The following is a 24,463-nucleotide window of genomic DNA, read 5'->3' on the forward strand; positions in this document are numbered from 1 at the left end:
GTCAGCCCTCTGCATTAGTTACCTGTTGGTGAAAAGGAGAGACAGGAGTCAATTCCAAATATCAGCTGAAGATGCAACCAATGAAACACAGGTATAACACTGCTATTGATATTAGCTGCCACTTAATAACTAGCCACTTCATATACTAGCCACTGCAGCGTCCTAATAGGCCTGGCGTCCTATGCTGTACTGGTTAAGTAAGTCTCCAAACACAAGCTCCTTGTGATTACAACCCCCTCCCCCACACAGCAACCCTCCTCCAAAAGGTGTTAATCACTACCAAATGTAAGATCACTAGACCCAATCAATCACAAAGTTTTTGCTGACTACAGATATTAATCCACTTAACAATTTACCAAATATATCCTTTAGCTAGAAACAGTGGTCAGCCCTCTGCATTAGTTACCAAATATATCCTTTAGCTAGAAACGGTGGTCAGCCCTCTGCATTAGTTACCAAATATATCCTTTAGCTAGAAACAGTGGTCAGCCCTCTGCATTAGTTACCAAATATATCCTTTAGCTAGAAACAGTGGTCAGCCCTCTGCATTAGTTACCAAATATATCCTTTAGCTAGAAACAGTGGTCAGCCCTCTGCATTAGTTACCAAATATATCCTTTAGCTAGAAACAGTGGTCAGCCCTCTGCATTAGTTACCAAATATATCCTTTAGCTAGAAACAGTGGTCAGCCCTCTGCATTAGTTACCAAATATATCCTTTAGCTAGAAACAGTGGTCAGCCCTCTGCATTAGTTACTAAATATATCCTTTAGCTAGAAACAGTGGTCAGCCCTCTGCATTAGTTACCAAATATATCCTTTAGCTAGAAACAGTGGTCAGCCCTCTGCATTAGTTACCAAATATATCCTTTAGCTAGAAACAGTGGTCAGCCCTCTGCATTAGTTACTAAATATATCCTTTAGCTAGAAACAGTGGTCAGCCCTCTGCATTAGTTACCAAATATATCCTTTAGCTAGAAACAGTGGTCAGCCCTCTGCATTAGTTACCAAATATATCCTTTAGCTAGAAACCGTGGTCAGCCCTCTGCATTAGTTACCAAATATATCCTTTAGCTAGAAACAGTGGTCAGCCATCTGCATTAGTTACCAAATATATCCTTTAGCTAGAAACAGTGGTCAGCCCTCTGCATTAGTTACCAAATATATCCTTTAGCTAGAAACAGTGGTCAGCCCTCTGCATTAGTTACCAAATATATCCTTTAGCTAGAAACAGTGGTCAGTCCTCTGCATTAGTTACCAAATATATCCTTTAGCTAGAAACAGTGGTCAGCCCTCTGCATTAGTTACCAAATATATCCTTTAGCTAGAAACAGTGGTCAGCCCTCTGCATTAGTTACCTGTTGGTGAAAAGGAGAGACAGGAGTCAATTCCAAATATCAGCTGAAGATGCAACCAATGAAACACAGGTATAACACTGCTATTGATATTAGCTGCCACTTAATAACTAGCCACTTCATATACTAGCCACTGCAGCGTCCTAATAGGCCTGGCGTCCTATGCTGTACTGGTTATACGAAATTATCCCACAATGAGAAAGAGACGCAATACTTAAGACAGACTGTGGATGAGTTTATGAATAGAGACTCAGTCCCCAAACCAGCATCTCAATACCATCCCATTTGTCCGCAAAAACTATCTGGCCCATATCCTGCAGTCTGACGCTGAGGGGTCAGACATGGAGGACGGGGAGGTGGATTTGGAGGGGAAGATGCTACTCTGTCACAGGGAATAGAGGCTCTTATAGAGGCTATCAGAGATGTTCTGCAAATTCCTGATAAGGCGTCAGAGGAGTGTGAGGAATCTTTTTTTAATGTAAAAAAGAAGTCCTCAGTCACTTTTCCTGCGTCAAAGGAATTGAATATCCTGTTTGAAGAACAGTGGGTTAATCCTGATAAGAAATTTAAAATCCCTAAAAGGTTACTCTCATCTTTTCCTTTTTCCTCTGGAGGGTGGTTAAAATGGGAAAATCCACCGATAGTGGACACATCAGTCTCTAGGCTGTCACGAAAAATTGTATTGCCTGTCCGTGGTGCAGCCTCCCTAAAAGACACAGCTGATCGTAAAATTGAGACTACACTCAAATCATTGTACACAGCTGCTGGGGTGGCCCTGAGACCCACTATTGCATGTGCGTGGATCACAAAAGCCAATGCTAAATGGTCAGGTAACCTAATTGAGGGGTTAGATTCCTTGTCTAGGGGGGATGTTGTTTTACTCCTGCAGCATATACGGGACTCTGCGAATTTTATGGTGGAAGCCATAAAAGTGATAGGCTTGCTTAATGCACGCCCCACCGCTATGGCAGTGTCAGCACGCAGGGGCTTGTGGCTACACCAGTGGATTGCTTATGCGGACTCCAGGAAAGGCGTGGAAGACCTACCATTCACATGAGAGGCCTTGTTTGGAGATGAACTAGACAAATAGATCTCCAAAGCTACTCCGGGTAAGTCTATGAATCTTCCTTCCGCAGCTCCCCCAGCTAGGAAAGCTTATTCAGCTTCAAATTTATAATCCTTTCAGATGGCCAAGTTTAAGGGCAAATCCAGAGGTGCTTCTATGGCTTCCAGAGGCGCAAGAGATAAACCACGCAAACCAGCAACTGCAGGTGCCCAGGAACAGAGTTCAGGCTCTGCTTCCTCAAAGCCTTCAGCATGACGGTGGACCGTGATGCCTGGAGGGCTGTGAGGTGAGACCCTGACTAAAATTCTTTAGTCACATCTGGTAAAGTTTGTGCAGGGATCCCTGGGTCATAGATCTTATTTCCCAGGGCTACACACTGGAGTTCCAAGAGCTCCCACCTCACAGATTCTTCAAAACAGGCTTACCAGTTTCACAAGAGGCAAGTATAGCTTTACAGCAGGCCATCCAAAATTTGGTACAAACTCACGTCATTGTTCCAGTTCCACCTCATTTGCACAACAAGGGGTACTATTCCAACTTCTTTGTAGTACCGAAACCAGACAGTTCGGTACGGCCGATTCTGAACCTCAAGTCCTTGAATCCGTTCAAAGAGTGTTCAAGTTCAAGATGGAGTCTCTGAGAGTGGTGATTTCAGGTCTGGAGGAAAAGGAATTCCTAGTGTCTCTGGATATCAAGGATGCGTACCTTCACATTCCGATCTGGCCGCCTCATCAGGCTTATCTATGGTTTGCACTGCAGGACTGTCACTACCAGTTCCAGGCCCTGCCATTTGGTCTCTCCACGACACCGAGGGTGTTCACCAAAGTGATGGCAGAGATGATGTTTCTCCTTCGCAAACAGGGAGTGAATATAATTCCGTACCTGGATGATCTTCAGATAAAGGCGCCGTCCAGGGAGAGGTTGCTGGACAGCATTGGTCTCTAAACCAAACTTCTCCAGGATCATGGGTTGATTCTGAACCATTCCAAAATCTCACCTAGAGCCAACACAGAGGCTTCCATTCCTAGGAATGATACTGGACACAGAGTCACAGAAAATGTTCCTTCCGTTGGAAAAGGCATTGGTAATCCAGTCGATGGTTCGGGATGTCCTGAAGCCAACCCGGATCTCGGTGCATCTATGCATTCGCGCTTCAATACGGAAAGGTTTCACGCAAGACCCTTCCAGCTCAATCTGTTGGACAAATGGTCCAGATCGCATCTTCACATGCACCAGAGGATCAGTCTGTCGCCAAAAGCCAGGATCTCCCTTCTGTGGTGGCTACAGACTTCTCACCTCGTTGAGGTTCGGAATTCAGAACTGGATCCTGTTAACCACGGACGCAAGCTTCAGAGGTTGGGGAGCAGTCACCCGGGGGTGCAGTTTCAAGGAAGATGGACAAGTCAGGAATTCGTCCTTCCAATCAACATTCTGGAACTCAGGGCCATATACAACGCCCTTCTGCAGGTCTCATATCTTCTTCAAGATCGGGCCGTTCAGGTCCACTCAGACAATGTGACAGCAGTGACGTACATAAACCGACAGGGCGGAACGACAAGCAGAGCAGCAATGTCAGAGGTGTTAAGAATTCTCCTCTGGGCAGAAAAAAACAATGTGGTGTTGTCAACTGTCTTCATTCCGGGAGTAGACAAATGGGAAGCAGACTTCCTCAGCAGACATGAGCTGCACCCGGGGGAGTGGGGCCTTCAACTGGAAGTGTTCAGGTGCTTGACATGTCGATGGGGATATCCACAAATCAACATGATGGCCTCTCGTCTCAACAAGAAGCTCAAGCGGTATTGTTCCAGGTCGAGAGGCCCACAGGCAGTGTCGGTAGACGCTCTGACGACTCCATGGGTCTATCAGATAGTGTATGTGTTTCATCCACTTCCTCTGATCCCAAGAATTCTAAAAAGAATAAAAAGGGAAAAGGTTCAAGCAATACTCTGGACTGGCCCAGATGGGCCTGGTACGGGGACTTTCTGGAGATGCTCCTGGAAGATCCGTTGCCTCTACCTCTTCGCGAGGATCTTCTGCAACAGTGCCCGTTCGTCTGTCAGGATTTTCGGAGGCTATGTTTGACAGAAATTATTCTGCGGTGGAATTTCATCTGGGACGTTTCCTGCTTTTTCTGCAGGCAGGTGTGGATGTCGGCCTACGTCTGGGCTCCATAAAAGTCCAGATTTCGGCCTTGTCCATTTTCTTTCAAAAACAATTGTCTACTCTCCCTGAAGTCCAGACGTTCTTGAAAGGTGTTCTGCACATCCAACCTCCCTTTGTGTCTCCCACGGCACCTTGGGATCTCAATTTGGTGCTGCAGTTCCTCCAATCGGACCGTTTTGAACCGTTACAGGAGGTAGACGTAAAATATCTTGCGTGGAAGACTGTCACACTGTTGGCCTTGGCTTCAGCAAGATGTGTGTCGGAGCTAGGGGCTTTGTCTCACAAAAGCCCCTATTTCATTTTCCATGAGGACAGAGCTGAACTCAGAACTCGTTACCAATTTCTTCCGAAAGTGGTGTCTGCGTTTCACATCAACCAACCAATTGTGGACACCTCTGCTACTTCATAGTCTTTGGATGTTGTGAGGGCTTTGAAGGTATACGTAAAGAGGACAGCTCGTCACAGGAAATCTGACTCGCTGTTCGTTCTCTATGATCCCAATAAAATTGGGTGTCGTGCTTCAAAGCAAACAATTGCACGCTGAATCAGGCTCACTATCCAGCATGCTTATTCCACGGCAGGTTTGCCGGTTCCAAAATCTGTACAGGCCCACTCTACTAGGTCGGTGGGCTTTTCCTGGGCGGCTGCCTGGGGTGTCTCGGCTTTACAGCTCTGCCGAGCGGCTACTTGGTCTGGTTTGAACACGTTTGCTAAGTTTTACAAGTTCGATACTTTGGCCTCTGAGGACCTTCAGTTTGGTCAATCAGTTCTGCAGGAACCCCAGCACTCTCCCACCTGGTTTGGGAGCTTTGGTACATCCCCATGGTACTAAATGGAACCCCAGTATCCTCTAGGACGTAAGAGAAAATAGGATTTTAATTACCTATTGGTAAACCCAATTTCGTAGTCCGTAGAGGATACGTTCTTCCTGCACTGTTACTTGATTAAGTATTGTTGGTTCAGCTGTTGCTTTTCCTGTTTAAAGGTGGGTTTCCTCTTATTTGTGTGTGCTGGTTCGGAATCTCACCACTATCCTTTATATCCTTCTATCAAAGTATGTCCGTCTCCTCGGGCACAGTTAACCTTGACTAAGTCTGGTGGGAGGGGCATAGAGGGAGGAGCCAGCCCACACTATCAAATTCTTAAAGTGCCCATGGCTCCTAATGGACCCATCTATACCCCATGGTACTAAGTGGAACCCAGGTATCCTCTACGGACTACGAGAAAAGGATTTACCGGTAGGTAATTAAAATCCTATTTATTTATTTTAAAAAAAAATGCATTTTGCAACACAGTGCAGCTAAAATACACAAGGAGGCTGTGCTGATTAATTTAGTATGCAACACTTCTATATTGTGTGTGACTAAGTCTGTATATGGAGCACAAGGGAACTTAAATTGGAAAAAAGCTGCTGCTACTACATTGTAGCATTTCGTATACAGATTCAGTGACTCGGTCGCACACAGATACACAAGTGTTGCATATATTCCATAAAGATGTATACCCAGTGGCGGATTTAGGAGGGGGGCACCAAGGCACGTGCCCCCCCTGTCATTTTTAGTTGATTTTTGTATTTTTATTTTGTGCGCACGCCGCAGCCCTCGCGGTGGCTTGGGGGCGAGGGGCTGCGGGGGCGCCACTGATTTAGTGCAGACTGACATGCGGACGAGCGTCCGCATGTCAGTCTGCGGTCTCGTTTCCTCCCCTGCTGTTAGGAGGGACACGGCGGGCACAGTGCACGCCTCCCTGTGTCCCTCCTGGGTCTCCGGCGGCCGCGGGTCTCATAAAGGAAGTGCCGTTCGTGAGCACTTCCTTTATTAGAGTGACCTGCGGCCGCCGGAGACACAGGAGGGACACAGGGAGGCGTGCACTGTGCCCTCCGTGTCCCTCCTAACAGCAGGGGAGCGGGGGGAGCGGCGGCGGCGGAGGAAGCGGGGGGGGACGCACTGAGGGGGCATATCTGGCACTGGGGGGGAATATCTGGCACTGGGGGCATATTTGGCAGGGAGGGGGGGGGGGAATATCTGGCACTGGGGACATATATGGCACTGGGGGGAATATCTGGCACTGGGGGCATATATGGCACTGGGGGGGGATATCTGGCACTGGGGGCATATGTGGCACTGGGGGGGGGAATATCTGGCACTGGGGGCATATGTGGCACTGGGGGGGAATATCTGGCGCTGGGGCATATGTGGCACTGGGGGCATATATAGCACTGGGGGGGGATATCTGGCACTGGGGGCATATGTGGCACTGTCGGGGAATATCTGGCACTGGGGGCATATGTGGCACTGGGGGGGTACATGTGTACCTGGCACATGGGGGGGGGCTATATTTGGCACTGGGGGCATGTGAGTACCTGGCACCGTGGGGGAATATCTGGCACTGGGGACATATGTGGCACTGGGAGCACAGCCCTAGCAACAAGGACTACCTCCTAGCAACGAGCATGACACCCAGTGCATGAAACCCCTGGCAACGAGCATGACACCCAGTGCATGAAACCCCTGGCAACGAGCATGACACCCAGTGCATGAAACCCCTGGCAACGAGCATGACACCCTGAGCATGAAAACCCCTGGCACCGTGCATGGAACCAAGAGCATGAAACCCCTGGCAACGAGCATGACACCCAGTGCATGAAACCGCTGACAACGAGCAGGTATTTGAAAAGTAATTAGAAGCCTTACTGTAGGACTTAAAGTGTAATGGGCATTACGGTGTGTGGCATAATGTATCACGGACATTGCGGTGTGTGTCATAATGTGTCACAGGCATTACGGTGTATGGTATACTATATCGCTGGCATTGTGATATGTGGTATAATGTCTCAGGGTCATTGCAGTGTGTGGCATAATGTATCACGGACATTGCGGTGTGTGTCATAATGTGTCAGGCATTACGGTGTGTGGTATACTATATCACGGGCATTGTGGTATGTGGTATAATGTCTCAGGGTCATTGCAGTGTGGCATAATATATAACGGGCATTGCGGTGTGTGGCATAGGGTATAACGGGCATTGCGGTATGTGTCACAGGCATTACGGTGTATGGTATACTATATCACGGGCATTGTGGTATAATGTCTCAAGGTCATTGCAGTGTGTGGCATAATGTGTCACAGGCATTGTATGTGCTATAATGTATCGGGCATTGCAGTGTGTGGTATAATGTATCACGGACATTGCAGTGTGTGTCATAATGTGTCACAGACATTGTATGTGCTATAATGTATCAGGGGCAGTGCAGTGTGTAGCATAATGTATAACGGGCATTGCAATTCCTGTCATAATGTGTCACAGGCATTATAGTGTGTGGCATAATGTGTCGGGGGCATTACGGTGTGTTGTATTATGTGTCGTGGGGCATTACGGTGTGTGCATACTGTGTCATGTGCATTATTGTGTGTGGCATAATGTCTAAGGGCCATTGCAGTATGTGGCATAATGTATACTGGGCATTACTATAAGGAGGAAAAATGACAAATAATGTAAGGGGCATGAATCAGGATTATTTTTCTTTCCTGTGGTGGCCAACGTCTGGGCGTGCAGGTTGCAAAACTGGGGTATAAGGTAGTCTTTTCCTGCAATACCACGCCCATTCCAACGAAGCCACGCCCATTCCAACGAAGCCACGCCCCTTATGGTGCGCCCCCCTGTAATTTTTTTCTGGATCTGCCCCTGTGTATACCAGATATTTCTTAAAGATGTAATGTGTTGTAGGATGATAAGACATTTATGGTTATTTAGCACCGGTGTCTTTATAATAAGCATAGTAAAAATGCAATATTAATCTGAAATATGATGGGCGTGAAGGGGGTTTTTGAAAACAAGAATCCCCTGCAACCCCAGCAACAAGTTGAGTATACATTTAAAAAAAAACCTGTAAATTCTAAGTAGATTAAAGGTCTGCGAGTAAACTGGTTTCAGACCATAATTTGGATTTGTATCAGTTTCTAATCTGGTGTTTGTTTTTGTGGAGGAGTATCTATAAAAGTTTCCTTATGTAAAGACATTTCTAACTATTCCATCCTAAACAAACAGAATAATTTATCTTTAAACATTTGTAAGCAGTAATAGAGGGATATAGCCATTTTTGGAGTATACAGTTTTCGGCACAGCCAGGACTATCTGGAGCCACTTTTTCAGTTTTCCAAAAACACTGCTTTCTCTGTGCATACTCAATCTCCTCACAGCATAAATATTTATGGGGCCGGATTCAAATGCACCCCCTCCTGCCTGCAGCATTCTAATGTTGCTGCCGACGGGCGCGACAAGTTCATTTCACCCTGCGGTAGCAAGCTGAAGTGCGCGTAAAGACACCAGCGTAAAGAGAACTGTTTGGGCGCCCAAACAGGTCTTTTCATGCTCACGCCTATTACTTTAGTCGGGTTTAGGTGCTTTGTGCGCCTAAACCTGAGTGTAATGGACGCGATAACGGGGACCATTTGGATTGCGCCCTTCATTCTCTGTCACTTTAGACAGGGGCTGCGATGAGATTTAAATTCCCCCCGCCGTGTATATATTTCTGTGTACAATAAATAAATATACATATGTGTATATTTATGTGAGTGTGTGTGTGTATGTATATATATATATATATATATATATATATATATATATATATATATATACTGTTGCTGTGTAGACAGCATTCCCAATAAATGCAATTATCTTTTTTGCCTTCAATACATACTGCTCACTCCCCTATGTATGCCGGGAAGAGGGACACTGGCAGTGTAATTACTGAATGAGGAGAGTGGGTAGAGTTATAGTTGACTGATTTGGCAAGAGCCATCTGTCCCTGCAGTTTTCAGCTGAAATAAGGGTTTTTCTTCATATAACGTCATTCTGAGATGGCATTATATATAGTAAGTTTTTACCCATTTTTGTCATGTTTTCCTGCCTGTAGAGAGTAATGGCTCAATATTGTAGGAGCGAGGTATTAATGTTGGAGATAATTGCGTTTTAGGGGTATATTCAATTGAAGTCTGATCCATTCCGACATGCATTTGTCGGAATGGATCCGACAAGGGCTATTCAATGGCCATCTCAATTCGATTTTAAAAAAAGTCAAATTGAGATGAGGGAACCAAGAGGAGGAGGAGACAGGGAGAGCCGCGGCTACAGCAGCGTAGCGCCGTAGCAGCAGGATGTGGCACCACCACCAGACCTCACGGCAGCGTCCACCCAGCTCCAGCAAGCGGGACCTCGCTTGCTGGAGCCGGGTGGACGCTGATCCTCCTGCTGCGCTGTGCTGTAGCCGCTGCTCTCTCCCCCGTCTCCCCGCGGCTCTCCCCATCTCCTCCTCTCAGGTACCTCATCTCAATTCAAGTCGGATTGAGATGGTTGGAAAGGGGGCCAAAACCTGTTGGATTTAGCCCCGGATCGGCAGCTATTCCGCCGATCCACATGTTTCCGACAAGTCGGAATTCCCGACTTGACCGATAATTTTGGGGTATATTGAATAGGTCGGAACCCTTTCCAACCTAAAAAAGTTGAAAACTGCAGTCTTTCCGAAAGACGCCAGCTTTCGACTTCAGTTGAATATACCCCTTAGGCGATAGGAGGTTTGATGCTAGTAACTTGACAACAGGAAGAGTCCAAGGGGGAAATGCAATAGGGCCCGAGTTGCCGAGGTCCCGGATTTTGGCCCTCATTCCGAGTTGTTTGCTCGTTATTTTCCTTTGCATCGGTGCGATATTCCGCAAACTGCGCATGCGCAATGTTCGCACTGCGGCTGCGTCAAGTAAATTTGCTAAGAAGTTTGGTATTTTACTCACGGCATTACGAGGATTTTTCTTTGTTCTGGTGATCGGAGTGTGATTGACAGGAAGTGGGTGTTTCTGGGTGAAAAACTGGCCGTTTTATGGGTGTGTGTGAAAAAACGCTGCCGTTTCTGGGAAAAACATGGGAGTGGCTGGAGAAACTGGGGAGTGCCTGGGCGAACGCTGGGTGTGTTTGTGACGTCAAACCAGGAACGAAACTGACTGAACTGATCGCAGTGGCAGAGTAAGTCTCGAGCTACTCAGAAACTGCTAAGAAATTTCTATTAGCAATTTTGTGAATCTTTCGTTCGCAATTCTGCTAAGCTAAGATTCACTCCCAGAGGGCGGCGGCTTAGCGTGTGCACTGCTAAGAAAAGCGGCTAGCGAGCGAACAACTCGGAATGAGGGCCTTTGTCCGATATTGCAAATATTTTTAAAATGGCAATCATTTACAAAGAAATACCAGGTTTGTTTTGCCTTGTAAATGATTGCCGCTTTAAAAATTCATTCAATTTAGTCCGAAATCCCGGACCTCTGCAAACTCTGATCGTATTACATTTCCCCCCAAGAGCTTCTATCTAAAAGAAACAGCAACATAACTATCTAGTCTATTGGGGGTATTCAATTAAGTGCTGTTTTTTCGACTGGCCGAAAAAACGGTGCTAATTCGACACAGGGTATTCAAATGCAGGCGTTATGTCCCTTTTTTTAATCCATTTTCGCCCATTTTGCCGTTTTACTTTTTTGTTGTATCGGCATGGGCGAAAATTGTGCCAAAAACATGCAAAACGCCCGCAATTTCGCCAAAACACGTGTATGGCCGGCGAATTCGCTGATACACATGGTTTTCACCAATGCTGGATTTTTCACCCGCTCAAAAAAACGGCACGGTCATTGAATACATTCGCCCTAAAAACAGGCGAAAATTGAATACCCCCCTATATCTAGGCACTAAGAGATTGTGAAGTTGTTGATTGTTTGAGATCTGAAAAATGTTACATCCATCTTGATATATCCGTTTGATATTGTTGTTATTCAGTGGATTGCATGGTTCAGTTTTACTAAGTATTTAGGAATAGGTTTTTTTATGTTAATCACTCATACAACAATTTAATATTTAAGTTGACCAAAATATGCCCCATTTCCTTTGTAATTACCAGGGGCAATCCTCAATCATAAGGGATCTAATTTTACTGCTGTCACATTGAGTGATATGTTTTTAGTCTTTCTATAATTATTATTCCTTTTTTTTTTTTTTTTTTTTTTTGCAATATATCAGTTTTCTCCAAATAACAAAGCTCCAGGGGAATCCTATCACAGAATTTGATTTGCATCTATATTATATTGTAATAGCAGATCTTTATTTTAGACAACAACTGAATAGTCTGCAACTGGCCAATGTGTTACTGATGTGTTAGAAAACTCTAAACTATTCTCAAACATTTGAAGCAGTATTTATGTTAATTTGTAGTTATACTATGAAACAGCAACTAACCTTGTTTTGTGTTTTTTGTGGCTCAACATTTTTGCTTCTCTTAAATTTACACCGTATAAAAAATGCTTACAATTTTGGATTTGCAATATGTTATCAGCACATACTTGCCTGCTCTCCCGGAATGGCCTGGAGGCTTCCGAAAATCGGTTGGTGCTCCTGACCTTCTGGAAGAGGGATCAAGTCTCCTGCCCGACGCCATACGAATTGCTTCATTGTGGCCAAAAACATCAAACCTAAGTAATAACTTAATATAACTTTTAAAACATAAAATACAATCAAAAGAAATGATATATGCTTTTTGTATATAGCTTCAAACAAATTAGGCAGATAGTCTGGGTGCATTACCTCACTGTTAGGTATGTACAACTTGGGGTTCTACGAGACGGAAACGTTTGACCATAGATTTTATTGTTTGATGATTGGATTTAGCGACAAGATTGCCGTTTATGACCGGCTGTTGAGTCATATTAGATGTTAGAAGATATCAGATGATCATTCATGGGCATAATATTAGCTGTACCCAGATATCCTTGTTTGTGTGGCCTTCTTCAAACTTATTGAGGTGATTTTGCTTCTTTGATGTCATTTACTCTATATCACAAAGCAAAGTCAAACTGAGAAAATCCTAATGGCCAGTACGCATGGGGAGATTTCCCCAGAGATGTGTGCTGAGCAATCTAGCACGAACGCTCAGCTCATATCTCTCCCCCGTTCAACACACAGCACGATGTGGGCTGAGCGAGGCGGAACGCTCATTTCACCCAGTGGTGAAATGAGCGATGTGCCAGATTGTGCCTGGCAATCTAGTACCGGCGATAGCAAAGTGTGGGGCAGCAAATAGCTATCGCTGTGGGGCATACACACGGAGAGGTCCGTGCTTAACTTCTAAGTCATCTAGTCAGATTGCTTAGATTTTAAGCACATATCTCTGAGTGTACCCCCCTTAAGCATTCCTTTCTGTGGCTTATTCTGATCTGTTTTCATCTGCAGCCATGCACATACTCACTCTGCAGCTATGCTCAGCGCAGCCATACATGCGCACACACACACACACTCTGCAGCCGTGCACGCACACTCTGCAGCCGTGCACGCACATACACTCTGCAGCCATGCACACACACTCTCACTCTGCAGCAATACACACATACACACACTCTGAAGCCATGCACACGCTCACTCACTTTGCAGCCATGCACACACACTCACACTATGCAGCCACGCACCCACACACACTCTGCAGCCATACACACACACACTCTTACACTGCAGCCATGCACACACACACTCACACTGCAGCCATGCACACACACACTCACACTGCAGCCATGCACACACACACTCACTCTGCAGCCATGCACACACACACACTGCAGCCATGCACACACACACACTCACACTGCAGCCATGCACACACACACTCACTCTGCAGCCATGCACACACACACACACACTGCAGCCACACACACACACTCTGCAGCCATACACACACTCTCACTCTGCAGCCATGCACACACACACTCTCACTCTGCAGCCATGCACACACACACTCTCACTCTGCAGCCATGCGCACACACACTCACTCTGCAGCCATGCGCACACACTCTCACAGTGCAGCCATGCACACAAACTCACACTGCAGCCATGCACACACACTCTCACTCTGCAGCCATGCACACACACTCTCACTCTGCAGCCATGCACACACACACACACACTCTGCAGCCATACACTCACTCACTTTGCAGCCACGCACACACACTCACACTCTGCAGCCACGCACCCACACACACTCTGCAGCCATGCACACACACACTCACTCTGCAGCCATGCACACACAAATACTTTGCACACACACACTGCAGCCATACACACATACTCTGCAGCCATGCACACATACACACATACTCTGCAGCCATGCACACATACACACATACTCTGCAGCCATGCACACATACACGCATACTATGCAGCCATGCACACACACACACACACACTGAAGCCATGCACACAAACACACACACACTGCAGCCGTGCACACAAACACACACACACACTGCAGCCACGCACGCTCTGCAGCCGTGCACGCTCTGCAGCCACGCAAGGCACACACGCTCTGCAGCCGTGCACGCGCGCACGCTGGCACACTCACTCGCTCTGCAGCCATGCAAGGCACACTCACTCGCTCTGCAGCCATACAAGGCACACTCACTCGCTCTGCAGCCATACAAGGCACGCTCACTCGCTCTGCAGCCATACAAGGCACGCTCACTCGCTCTGCAGCCATACAAGGCACACTCACTCGCTCTGCAGCCATACAAGGCACACTCACTCGCTCTGCAGCCATACAAGGCACACTTTGTTGCAGCAAGCAGACGGGCACGCGGAAGGAGTCTTTGAAACTGTCCGGGCCTGGCAGTCCCTCCTTATTGGTGGCCCTTATTGTTTGTATTTATACCTCTTTTACACCGCCAGCATACAGTATAACACGGGTTATTGCACATAAGCGTGCATAACCCATATTGCTGGTTGGTGTAAAAGGGCAGAGTTGGAATAATCCGGGTCGAGTGACCAGGTATTCCAACTCTGGTAGTTTGCAGGGCTGAACATGTGTTCAACCCGGAAACTCTGCTGTATAAACGGTAGCCAGGTCGCATCTACAAGCGCAGCCCCCACCGTGTCATCAGCGACGTCACCAACCCGGCAATAAGCCAGGTTGGCAGATGCGATGTGAAAGGGGCTTGACGCAGAACACAGCCAGGTAGCACACATGACAGGCTCTCGGCTGCGACCCACAAAATTTGTTCCTAAAGAGGTATTAGTTAATTTAGTTGCATTTATACTGTGCAAGAGAAACCTAAAATGTTGCTCTTAAACCTCTTAAACAAACATATAGACTACTCAAACAATTAAATACCACCCAAAATCGTTCAAATGAGATTTTAATTAATGTACTTGTATACTTACCTCATTGGGATATGTGATACATATTAACGTGATTGATGAATTGATATATGTCCATTTGTTAATGTTGTTTAATTTATACATAACTAGGGCTCCTGTTTAAGTGAAGTGTCAACATAGATTCAGAATGTGGGTATGGATTGGACCATACAATCATGTGATTTAGACACATGATCGCTGGATTTTGACTTCCTGAAACTTAGGAGTCAGTCACATGACCGTGGGTTGGGTCACTCTGGAAGGGTGAGCACGATGACCGTGCCGCGATTCGCGGAGGTCCCGGTCACGTGGCGAGTGAGGTCATCGTGGTCCAGTCAGGTGATCATGGCGTGTTTGGATCGCATCAGACCGGACGCCGGTGACTTACTTCCGGGAGCCTGTGATGATAGCTATCACATGACCACGAATAACACTAACACCCAGTCATGTGACCACAGACTTCCGGGAGCGTACCCAATGAATGAGGGGATGCGTTCCAAATACAGGAAGTCATTATATGCAGTCACATGTTCGTGTTGCCCTATATATGAAATATACTTTCTGTTTATTAGAAAAAAAAAATTCTCTTACGTCCTAGAGGATACTGGGGATCCATTTAGTACCATGGGGTATAGATGGGTCCACAAGGATCCATGGGCACTTTAAGAATTTGATAGTGTGGGCTGGCTTCTCTCTCTATGCCCCTCCTACCAAACTCAGTATAGAAAATGTGCCCGGGGGAGCCGGTCACGCTTACGGAAGCTCCTGAAGAGTTTCTGCATTTATTTTTCTGTTTATTTTCAGGCAGGTCTGGATGGCACCAGCCTTTCTCCTTCGTGGGATTTAGAGGAGAGGGGGAGCGGGGGGCCCAACCTCTTGAAGGGTTAATGGTCCCGTTCCCCGCAGACAGGACACTAAGATCCTGAGGGAACTATACGCAAGCCCCACCACGACAAGCGTACATTCTTGCAGCATGCCGCCACCCCTAACAGAGCCAGAAAATAGAAGAGTGGTAAGTACTAAGCCGGCATCCCAGCTAGCGGGTCGCTGGCCATTATGGTGGTGCGAGGGTACGGAGATGCTTCTAAGTGGGGCGATTTGCATCTCCAGACACAGTACACAGCTGTGTTTCAGTACACTGTACATAGTACCCAAACTGGCAAACACAGGCTTAAAACGGTTCTGCTCCATTTTAAGCACAACAATTTCCTCAGCCAGTGTAAAAAAAAGCGAGAAGACCGCGCGCCATTGAAGGGGCGGGGCTTCGCTGTGAGAGGATCCAGCAGCTCACCAGCGCCATTTTCCCTATGCAGTGGACATAGACGCTGCCTGACAGGGACGTGCAGCTCCTCAGGTGTGACTCCAGATTACCTCAGCGGTACCAGGGGGTCATAGCAGGGGGGGAGCGATATTAGCGTACTAAGTCCCCAATCTGTGTACTTAGTCTGCGACCCGGCTAATATTGGCATTTGCGTCAAGGGAGCTGTGGGCTGGCTCCAAAATACTCTGTGTCTCTCTGGAAGGGATCTTTGTGGGTTAATTGTGCTTTTAACCTTTCCTGTGTGTGTGTGCTGTCATATTTACATTATGTCAGGCAAAGAGTGTGTTTAATGTACGGCGGAGTGTTCCTCTTTCTCAGGGAGCTCACTACGGTGTACCCAGTGTAGTGCACCTTCTCAGGCTAGCGGGGCTGAACCAGTGTGGCTGGATTCCCTCAAAGGAATGATTTCAAATATCTCTAATAGATTGTCCCGCAATGAGAAAGAGACACAATACTTAAGACAGTCTGTAGATGAGATTTTGAACAGAGACTCAGTCCCCAAACAAGCGTCTCAGTCCCTTGCCATTTGACCACAGAAACGAACTCTGCCCCATATCCTGCAGTCTGACTCTGAGGGATCAGACATGGAGGAGGGGGAGGTGGATTCAGAAGGGTGGTACGCTGTCCTGTCACAGGGAATACAGGCTCTTATAGAGGCTATCAGAGATGTGCTACAAATTCCTGATAAGGTGATAGAGGAGTATGAGGAATCTTATTTTAATGTAAAAAAGAAGTCCTCAGTCACTTTTCCTGTGTCAAAGGAATTGAATACTCTGTTTAAAGAACCGTGGGTAAATCCTGATAAGTAATTTCAAATCCCTAAAAGGTTACTCTCATCTTTTCCTTTTCCTCCTGAGTATAGGAAAAAATGGGAAAGTCCACCAATAGTGGATGAATCTGTGTCCAGGTTTCACGGAAGATTGTGTTACCCGTTCCTGGTGCAGAAGGACTTTGATGATCATAAGATTGAGACTACACTCAAATCCTTGTACACAGCGGCTGGGGTGGCTCAGAGACCAACTATAGCATGAACTTTATGGTGGAAGCCATAAAAGAAGTAGGTTTGCTTAATGCACGCACCACTGCTATGGCAGTGTCAGCACGCAGGGGCTCATGGTTACACCAGTGGACTGCGAACGCGGACTCCAGGAACGGCGTGGAAGGCCTACCCTTCACAGGAGAGGCCTTTTTTGGAGATGAACTGGACAAATGGATCTACAAAGCTACGGTGGGTAAGTCCACATATCTTCCTTCTGCAGCTCCCCCAACCAGGAAGACCTACTCAGGACCTACCCTACAGTCCTTTCGGACTGCCAAGTTTAAGGGCAAGGTCAGAGGATCTTTTACTGCCAACAGAGGCGCTAGAGGTAGACCACGCAAACCAGCAACTGCCGGTTCTCAGGAACAGAGCTCCAGTTCTGCTTCCTCGAAGCCTTCTGCATGACAGTGTACCGCGTGGCCTGGAAAACTGGCAGGTGGGAGCCTGACTAAGTAATTTCAGTCACTTCTGGACAACATCATGCCAGGATCCCTGGGTCATAGATCTTATTTCCCAGGGATACAGACTGAAGTTCCAGGAACTCCCACCTCACAGATTCTTCAAATCAGTCTTACCAGCTTCACAAGAGGCAAGTATAACCTTACAGGATGACATTCAAAAACTGGTACTAACTCAGGTCATTGTTTCAGTTCCACCTCATCTGCGCAACAAGTGGCACTATTCAAACTTGTTTGTAGTACCGAAACCGGACGGTTCGGTGAGACTGATTTTGAATCTAAAATCGTTGAACCCGTACTTACGAGTGTTCAAATTCAAGATGGAGTCTCTGAGAGCGGTGATCTCATGTCTGGAGGAGGGGGAATTTCTTGTGTCTCTGAATATCAGGGATGCGTACCTTCACATTCTGATCTGGCCGCCTCACCAAGCTTATCTACACTTTGCACTACAGGACTGTCACTACAGTTCCAGGCCCTGCCATTTGGTCTCTCCACAGCACCGAGGGTTTTCACCAAGGTGATAGCAGAGATGAGGTTTCTCCTTCGCAAGCAGGGAGTGAACATTATTCCATACCTGGACGATCTTCTGATAATGGCACCGTCCAGGGAAACGTTGTTCGACAGCATTGGTCTCATAACCAGACTACTGGATCACGGGTGGATTCTAAATCTTCCAAAATCTCATTTAGAGCCAACTCGGAGGCTCCCATTTCTTGGAATGATACTGGACACAGAGTCGCAGAATGTTTTTCTTCCATTAGAAAAGGCATTGGTAATCCAGTCGATAGTACGGGATGTCCTGAAGCCAACCCGAATATCGGTGCATCTTTGCATTCGCCTTCTGGGTAAAATGGTGGCCTCTTATGAGGCACTTAAGTACGGAAGGTTTCATGCGAGGCCCTTCCAGCTGGATCTGTTAGACAAATTGTCTGGATCGCATTTTCACATTTACCAGAGGATCCGTCTGTCGCCAAAGGCCAGGATCTCCCTTCTGTGGTGGCTACAGACTTCTCACCTAATTGAGGGCCGAAGGTTCGGGATTCAAAATTGGATTCTGCTAACTACAGATGCAAGCCTCAGAGGTTGGTGAGCGGTCACCCAGGGGGTACAGTTTCAAGGAAGATGGTCAAGTCAGGAAGTCATCCTTCCAATCAACATTCTGTAACTCAGGGCTGTATAAAACGCCCTTCTGCAAGCCTCGTATCTTCTTCAAGATTGGGCCATTCAGGTTCATTCGGACAATGTGACAGCAGTAACGTACATAAACCGACAGGGAGGAATGAAGAGCAGAGCAGCAATGTCAGAGGTGTCAAAAATTCTCCTCTGGGTAGAAAAACACGCTGTGGCATTGTCGATAGTCTTCATTCCGGGAGTAGACAACTGGGAAGCAGACTTCCTCAGCAGACATGACCTGTACCCGGGGGACTGAGGCCTTCACCCGGAGGTGTTCAGGTGCTTGACACGTCGATGGGGACATCCACAAATCAACATAATGGCCTCTCGTCTCAACAAGAAGCTCAAGCGGTATTGTTCCAGGTCGACAGACCCACAGGCAGTGACAGTGGACACTGACAACTCCATGGGTCTATCAGATGGTGTACGTGTTCCCTCCACTTCCTCTGATCCCAAGAATTCTAAAAAGAATAAAAAGGGGAAAAGTTCAAGCAATTCTCATTGTTCCGGATTGGCCAAGAAGGGCCTGGTATGCGGACCTTCTGGAGATGCTCCTGGAAGATCCGTGGCCTCTACCTCTTCGCGAAGATCTCCTGCAGCAGTGGCCGTTTGTCTATCAAGACTTGACATGGCTTTGTTTGACGGCATGGAGGTTGAACGGCGGTTTCTAACCAGGAGAGGGATTCCTGACAAGGTCATCCCGACTATGATCAAAGCCAGGAAGGGGGTAACGTCTAAACATTACCAGCGTATTTGGAAGAAATAAGTCTCTTGGCGTGAGAGCAGAAAATTTTCTGCTGTGCAATTTCATCTGGAACGTTTCCTGCTTTTTCTGCAGTCGGTGTGGATGTGGGCCTACGTCTGGGCTCCGTAAAGGTCCAGATTTCGGCCTTGTCCATTTTATTTCAGAAACAATTGGCGTCTCTTCCTGAGGCGCAGACGTTCCTGAAAGGGATTCTGCACATCCAGCCTCTCTTTGTGCCTCCCACAGCACCTTGGGATCTCAATTTGGTGCTGCAGTTCCTCCAATCAGACTGGTTTGAACCTTTACAGGAGGTAGATGTAAAATATCTTATGTGGAAGACGGTCACACTGTAGGCCTTGGCTTCTGCAAGACTTGTGTTGGAACTGGGGGCGTTGTCTCACAAGAATCCCTATTTAATCTTCCATGAAGACAGAGCTGAACTCAGGACTCATCAGCAATTTCTTCCTGAGGTGGTGTCGGCGTTTCACATAAACCAACCAATTGTGGTTCCAGTTGTGACCGATGCCTGTTACTTCAAAGTCTTTGGATGTTGTGACAGCTTTGAAGCTGTATGTGAAGAGAATGGTTCGTCACAGGAAATCGGACTCTCTGTTTGTTCTTTACGATCCCAATAAGATTGGGTGTCCTGCTTCAAAGCAGTCTATTGCATGCTGGATCAAGCTCACTATCCAGCATGCTTATTCCACGGCTGGCTTGCCGGTTCCAAAATCTGTACAGCCCCACTCTACTAGGTCGGTGGGTTCGTCTTGGACGGCTGCCCGTGGTGTCTCGGCTTTACAGCTCTGCCGAGCAGCTACTTGGTCATGTTCAAACACGTTCGCAAAGTTTTACAAGTTCGATACCTTGGCCTCTGAGGACCTTAAGTTTGGTCAATCAGTTCTGCAGGACCCTCAGAACTCTATCACCCGGTTTGGGAGCTTTGGTACTTCCCCATGGTACTAAATGGATCCTCAGTATCCTCTAGGATGTAAGAGAAAATAGCATTTAAATGACCTACCGGTAAATCCTTTTCTCGTAGTCTGATACTGGGCACCCGTCCAATGCTTCGTTTGTCCTGCACTGTTACTTGGTTAAGTATTGTTTGGTTCATCCGTTGCTGTTCCTGTTCAAAGATTAGTTAACATGGCTTTCCTCTTGTTTGTGTGTGCTGGTTCAAAATCTCACCACTATCCTTTTAAATCCTTCTCTCAAAGTATGTCCGTCTCCTCGGGCAGTTTCCTAGACTGGTAGGAGGGGCATAGAGGGAGGAGCCTGCCCACACTATCATAGTGTTCACTCTAGGAGTGAAAAGGGGCAGGGCGCCGGACTCCGGGGGCACATGTGCGCGCGCACCCGAAACGGGGGCGTGGTCACGTAAATTAGGGGGCGTGGCCATGCCTACGTCATTTTAGGGGCGGGCGGCCCACAGACGCTACTATAGAGAGCGTCTGTGGCCGGCGACGTCACTGTTGGGGGCGTGCCCAGCACCTCCGTCGGTGCTGGGCTTCCCCCAGCCCTCTCCCAATGCGTGAATGGATGCCGTGCGCATGCGCACGGCATCTATACACGCCGGGAGGGCAGGAAGCGGGCGGCTGTTCTAGCAGGGCGCCGCAAAAGGGGCAGGGTGGGTTTTGCCTGCTAAAACAGCATTGAACACTACTATCAAATTCTTAAAATGCCTATGGCTCCTAGTAGACCCGTCTATACCCCATGGTACTAAATGGATCCACAGTATCCTCTACGGACTACGAGAAAAGGATTTACCAGTAGGTAATTAAAATCCTGTTATAAAAAGGGATTTTGTTTGGTTTGAACATTTGTCTCCTTTTATCACTATTAATTTTAGCAGGATATGGTATTATTTTTAAGAGTATTTCTGTAATTGTAATTAACATCACCTGTTAACCATGGGCAATTAGCACAGCCTTTTAAAATGGCATTCATGCACTGATCATACATACCTTTACAAAGCTGTAGCTTACAGTGAAATGCATTGGTACAGACGAGCTGGACATTATTGGAAATCCATTTACAGCTGGAGTAATGCCTAGAAGTCTGTAACCATCAAAAAGGAAAACCCACCACTATCTACAAGTTTGTGCAAGACCGGAGCTTTCAATAGGACTATTTTGAGTCCGGAATCAAGCATACAAAGGTCCTTGCCTATTTTTACTGTGGACATTTACTTGAACCATTTCTGTGTGTATCCCAAGGACTGTGGCTCATCTCCATGGACATTATCAATATGAAATCTTCCATCTTCTGTAAGTGGTAATAACCTTGCCTACTGTGCTGTGCTTGCCATATATCTTGATTTGTTTACTGTGTTGCAACATTTTATATATTTTAGTGCATGTATAAATAAATACTGACATTCTTTTTACAATATCCAGTTATTAGCGCTGTTTATTTATTTCTCTGATTATTGTATTTAAGGGACTAACTATCCCTTTAGTCGGCAGCTGAAGGCAAAGCATCTTGTTTCACTGGCGCCAGACACATTACTTTGGTAATTTCTCTTCCTGCCTGCAGTGCCTGAGCCTGGCTCTCAGTGGCTGTGCTGCGGGCAGCACTTAGAGCATTTCCTTTCATGCAACCGTGGCTGCAACTTTAAGACATACAGGAGATGTGTAAAGTGCATAAAAGCGGGACTTTCCTATCAGCACGCCTCTACCACAGCTATACCTGTGCCCCCAACACAGTGTCGGACTGGGGCAAGAAGGGCCCACCGGGGTAATGCAGTGGTAGGGGCCCATGCATAAGGGTGTGGCCAGGCAATAGTGGAGGTGTGGCCAGCCACCACAGAGGCCTGGCTAACTGTAAGAGAGTGCATGGGCTGGGCCCGTAGTCCTATGCAGTATAAGGGAACATATGTATAATGTATAGTTAAAGTGCACTAGTATACAGTTTAGAACCTAATCCCTAGAGGAGGAGGTGGGCCCACAGACAGTGGGGCCCACCGGGGGTTTACCCTGTTCCCCTGTGGGCCAGGTCCGACCCTATCCCAACAGAACTAACCTGCACAATGAATGTAAATACTGTAGGAAATGTGATTCAGCACAGGGCCCCTGGGACTTGGATGCCTAGCGTTTAATTCACTCCTGCATAGTAAATAGACCCCTTTAGTCTGGCACACATTACAACCAGCAAAAATGAAAATGCCTCCAAACCCAGTAGCAGAGGGATAGCATAAGCTCTCACTTTTAATATTCTGTCTGTGCTGGGATCAGCTCTTACTGGCAGATTTTTAATAATTGTTTTGAAAAGTAATTTCTTATTGCTGTGGTATACACTGAAGAGATTGATACTCTTCATGGCATCCAATGGAAAATAAGGCCCCTTTATCACAAAACCAGCTATTGTACTTTAAACAGGGAAGAGTCAAGTGATATGTCTTAACTTTGTTTGTGTCAGTTATACATGTAATGGAAATAGTGTAAAAAGTTGATACCTGAATTGAAGCTAAAATTTTATCTTATTACTAAAACTGCTTGAAAATACTACAAAAATAACTATTGATCCTTTAACGGTTGTGTTACTCTGTATTGATATTTCTAAGTAAATATAAATCACAGTATTAATAAGAGTATACAGTAACAAATGCTGGCATTGTGTGCCGTATGATATGATAGAAGGTCATTCATCATTTTAAAAAGAAGCCTGTCAACAGTCTTTCTGCTGCTTTACCTCATGTCTATTGATAAGGTAAACAGCATATTTAAAATAAAGTAGATTAAGAATAGGGAAAATGTTTCACAGGTGACTGTACAGAAAAGGTTGATTTAATCAGATTCTGTAACTACATTATTAGTAACATGAAAGAAAGTGTCTGGCATCCTTTTTGTCACTGTGAAATTCCTTTCAGAAATATCCTTGGCTGATTAAAGGCAAATGTCTGTCCAATTGTATTGCAAGCTGTAGAATGGAGACATTCATTCAGTTGTCTACAGTGACATCTATGTGTATGTTACAAAAGACAAAAAGAGGTGTTGCTAAACACAGTAGCAAAAAGACAACAAATTTTCCTTGATATCATACTAATGTAGAAAACCATACTTACATAGCAATTACCAGTTTTGTTTTTATTTAAAAATCCTATCAAAGATTTAGTTTTCCAGTATAATACTCTACATATACTGTATGATTATTTTATATAAGTGGCCTTAACATGGGAATTCGAGGATAAGGTGAGGGGAGGGAAGGTCTGGGGAAATAACTGAGAAATGTAAGACTAAGGGGCATGTTTATTAATGATTAGATTTTGGAAATGATCATTAGAATTTCTTATTGCCTCTTATTAAGTTTCTCCCAATTTTTTTTTAAATTCCATACAGGGACAGTGGTTCAAATAGGAGCTCCTCCCTGCGATTTGTTAGAACTGAAGTGATTACCAATACCGTATCTTAACTTCTCATCCATGACCCCACAGTGCTATTGCGCATGCACAGTTTGCTGACCACACATGTACGAGCAGCCATTACTGGGAAGTGTTTTCAGGGAGGATTTGAAACAAATATTTGTTGTTAAATATGCCCCATAAAGGGGATTACTTTATTACTGTCACTGTGCATATCTCTCATGATGGTAAAAGTGTAAAATTATTGAGAACATGGCTGCTTCTGACTTTTCTTAAACAAGGAATCCAAACCTGTCTTTAGACATGTCCCTTGTCATGAAGATAGCAGTTGATTTGAAAGGGTAATATTCAGTTATCCAGTTTTAGGCCATTACCCATTGTCTGTGGCCAAAATAAGGGAGTTTATTCTTTGAATGCTTGTGGAAGTTTTGAGGTGGATAACATTATAGAAATGTAAAAGGGTGCTTTGAAATTGGAACTTCCAGCATAGTGCCAAGGAGGTTATAACTATGTCTCTGTACAGTACAATTACAGTACAGGAGCGCTGAATAAGGAGGAGAGAACCCTTTCTTGAGCAGATGG

The 24,463-nt window shown here is 46.0% G+C and overlaps 1 protein-coding gene across 1 annotated transcript in view; it reads left to right on the forward strand.

Moving 5' to 3' along the window:
- CHCHD3 (coiled-coil-helix-coiled-coil-helix domain containing 3) overlaps positions 1–24,463 on the forward strand; it is a 623,849-nt gene that overhangs the window by 460,900 nt on the left and 138,486 nt on the right. The gene's annotated exons all lie outside the window — the stretch shown is intronic.

Source organism: Pseudophryne corroboree, chromosome 6 (assembly GCF_028390025.1).
Source record: "Pseudophryne corroboree isolate aPseCor3 chromosome 6, aPseCor3.hap2, whole genome shotgun sequence".
Taxonomy (NCBI): Eukaryota; Metazoa; Chordata; class Amphibia; order Anura; family Myobatrachidae; genus Pseudophryne; species Pseudophryne corroboree.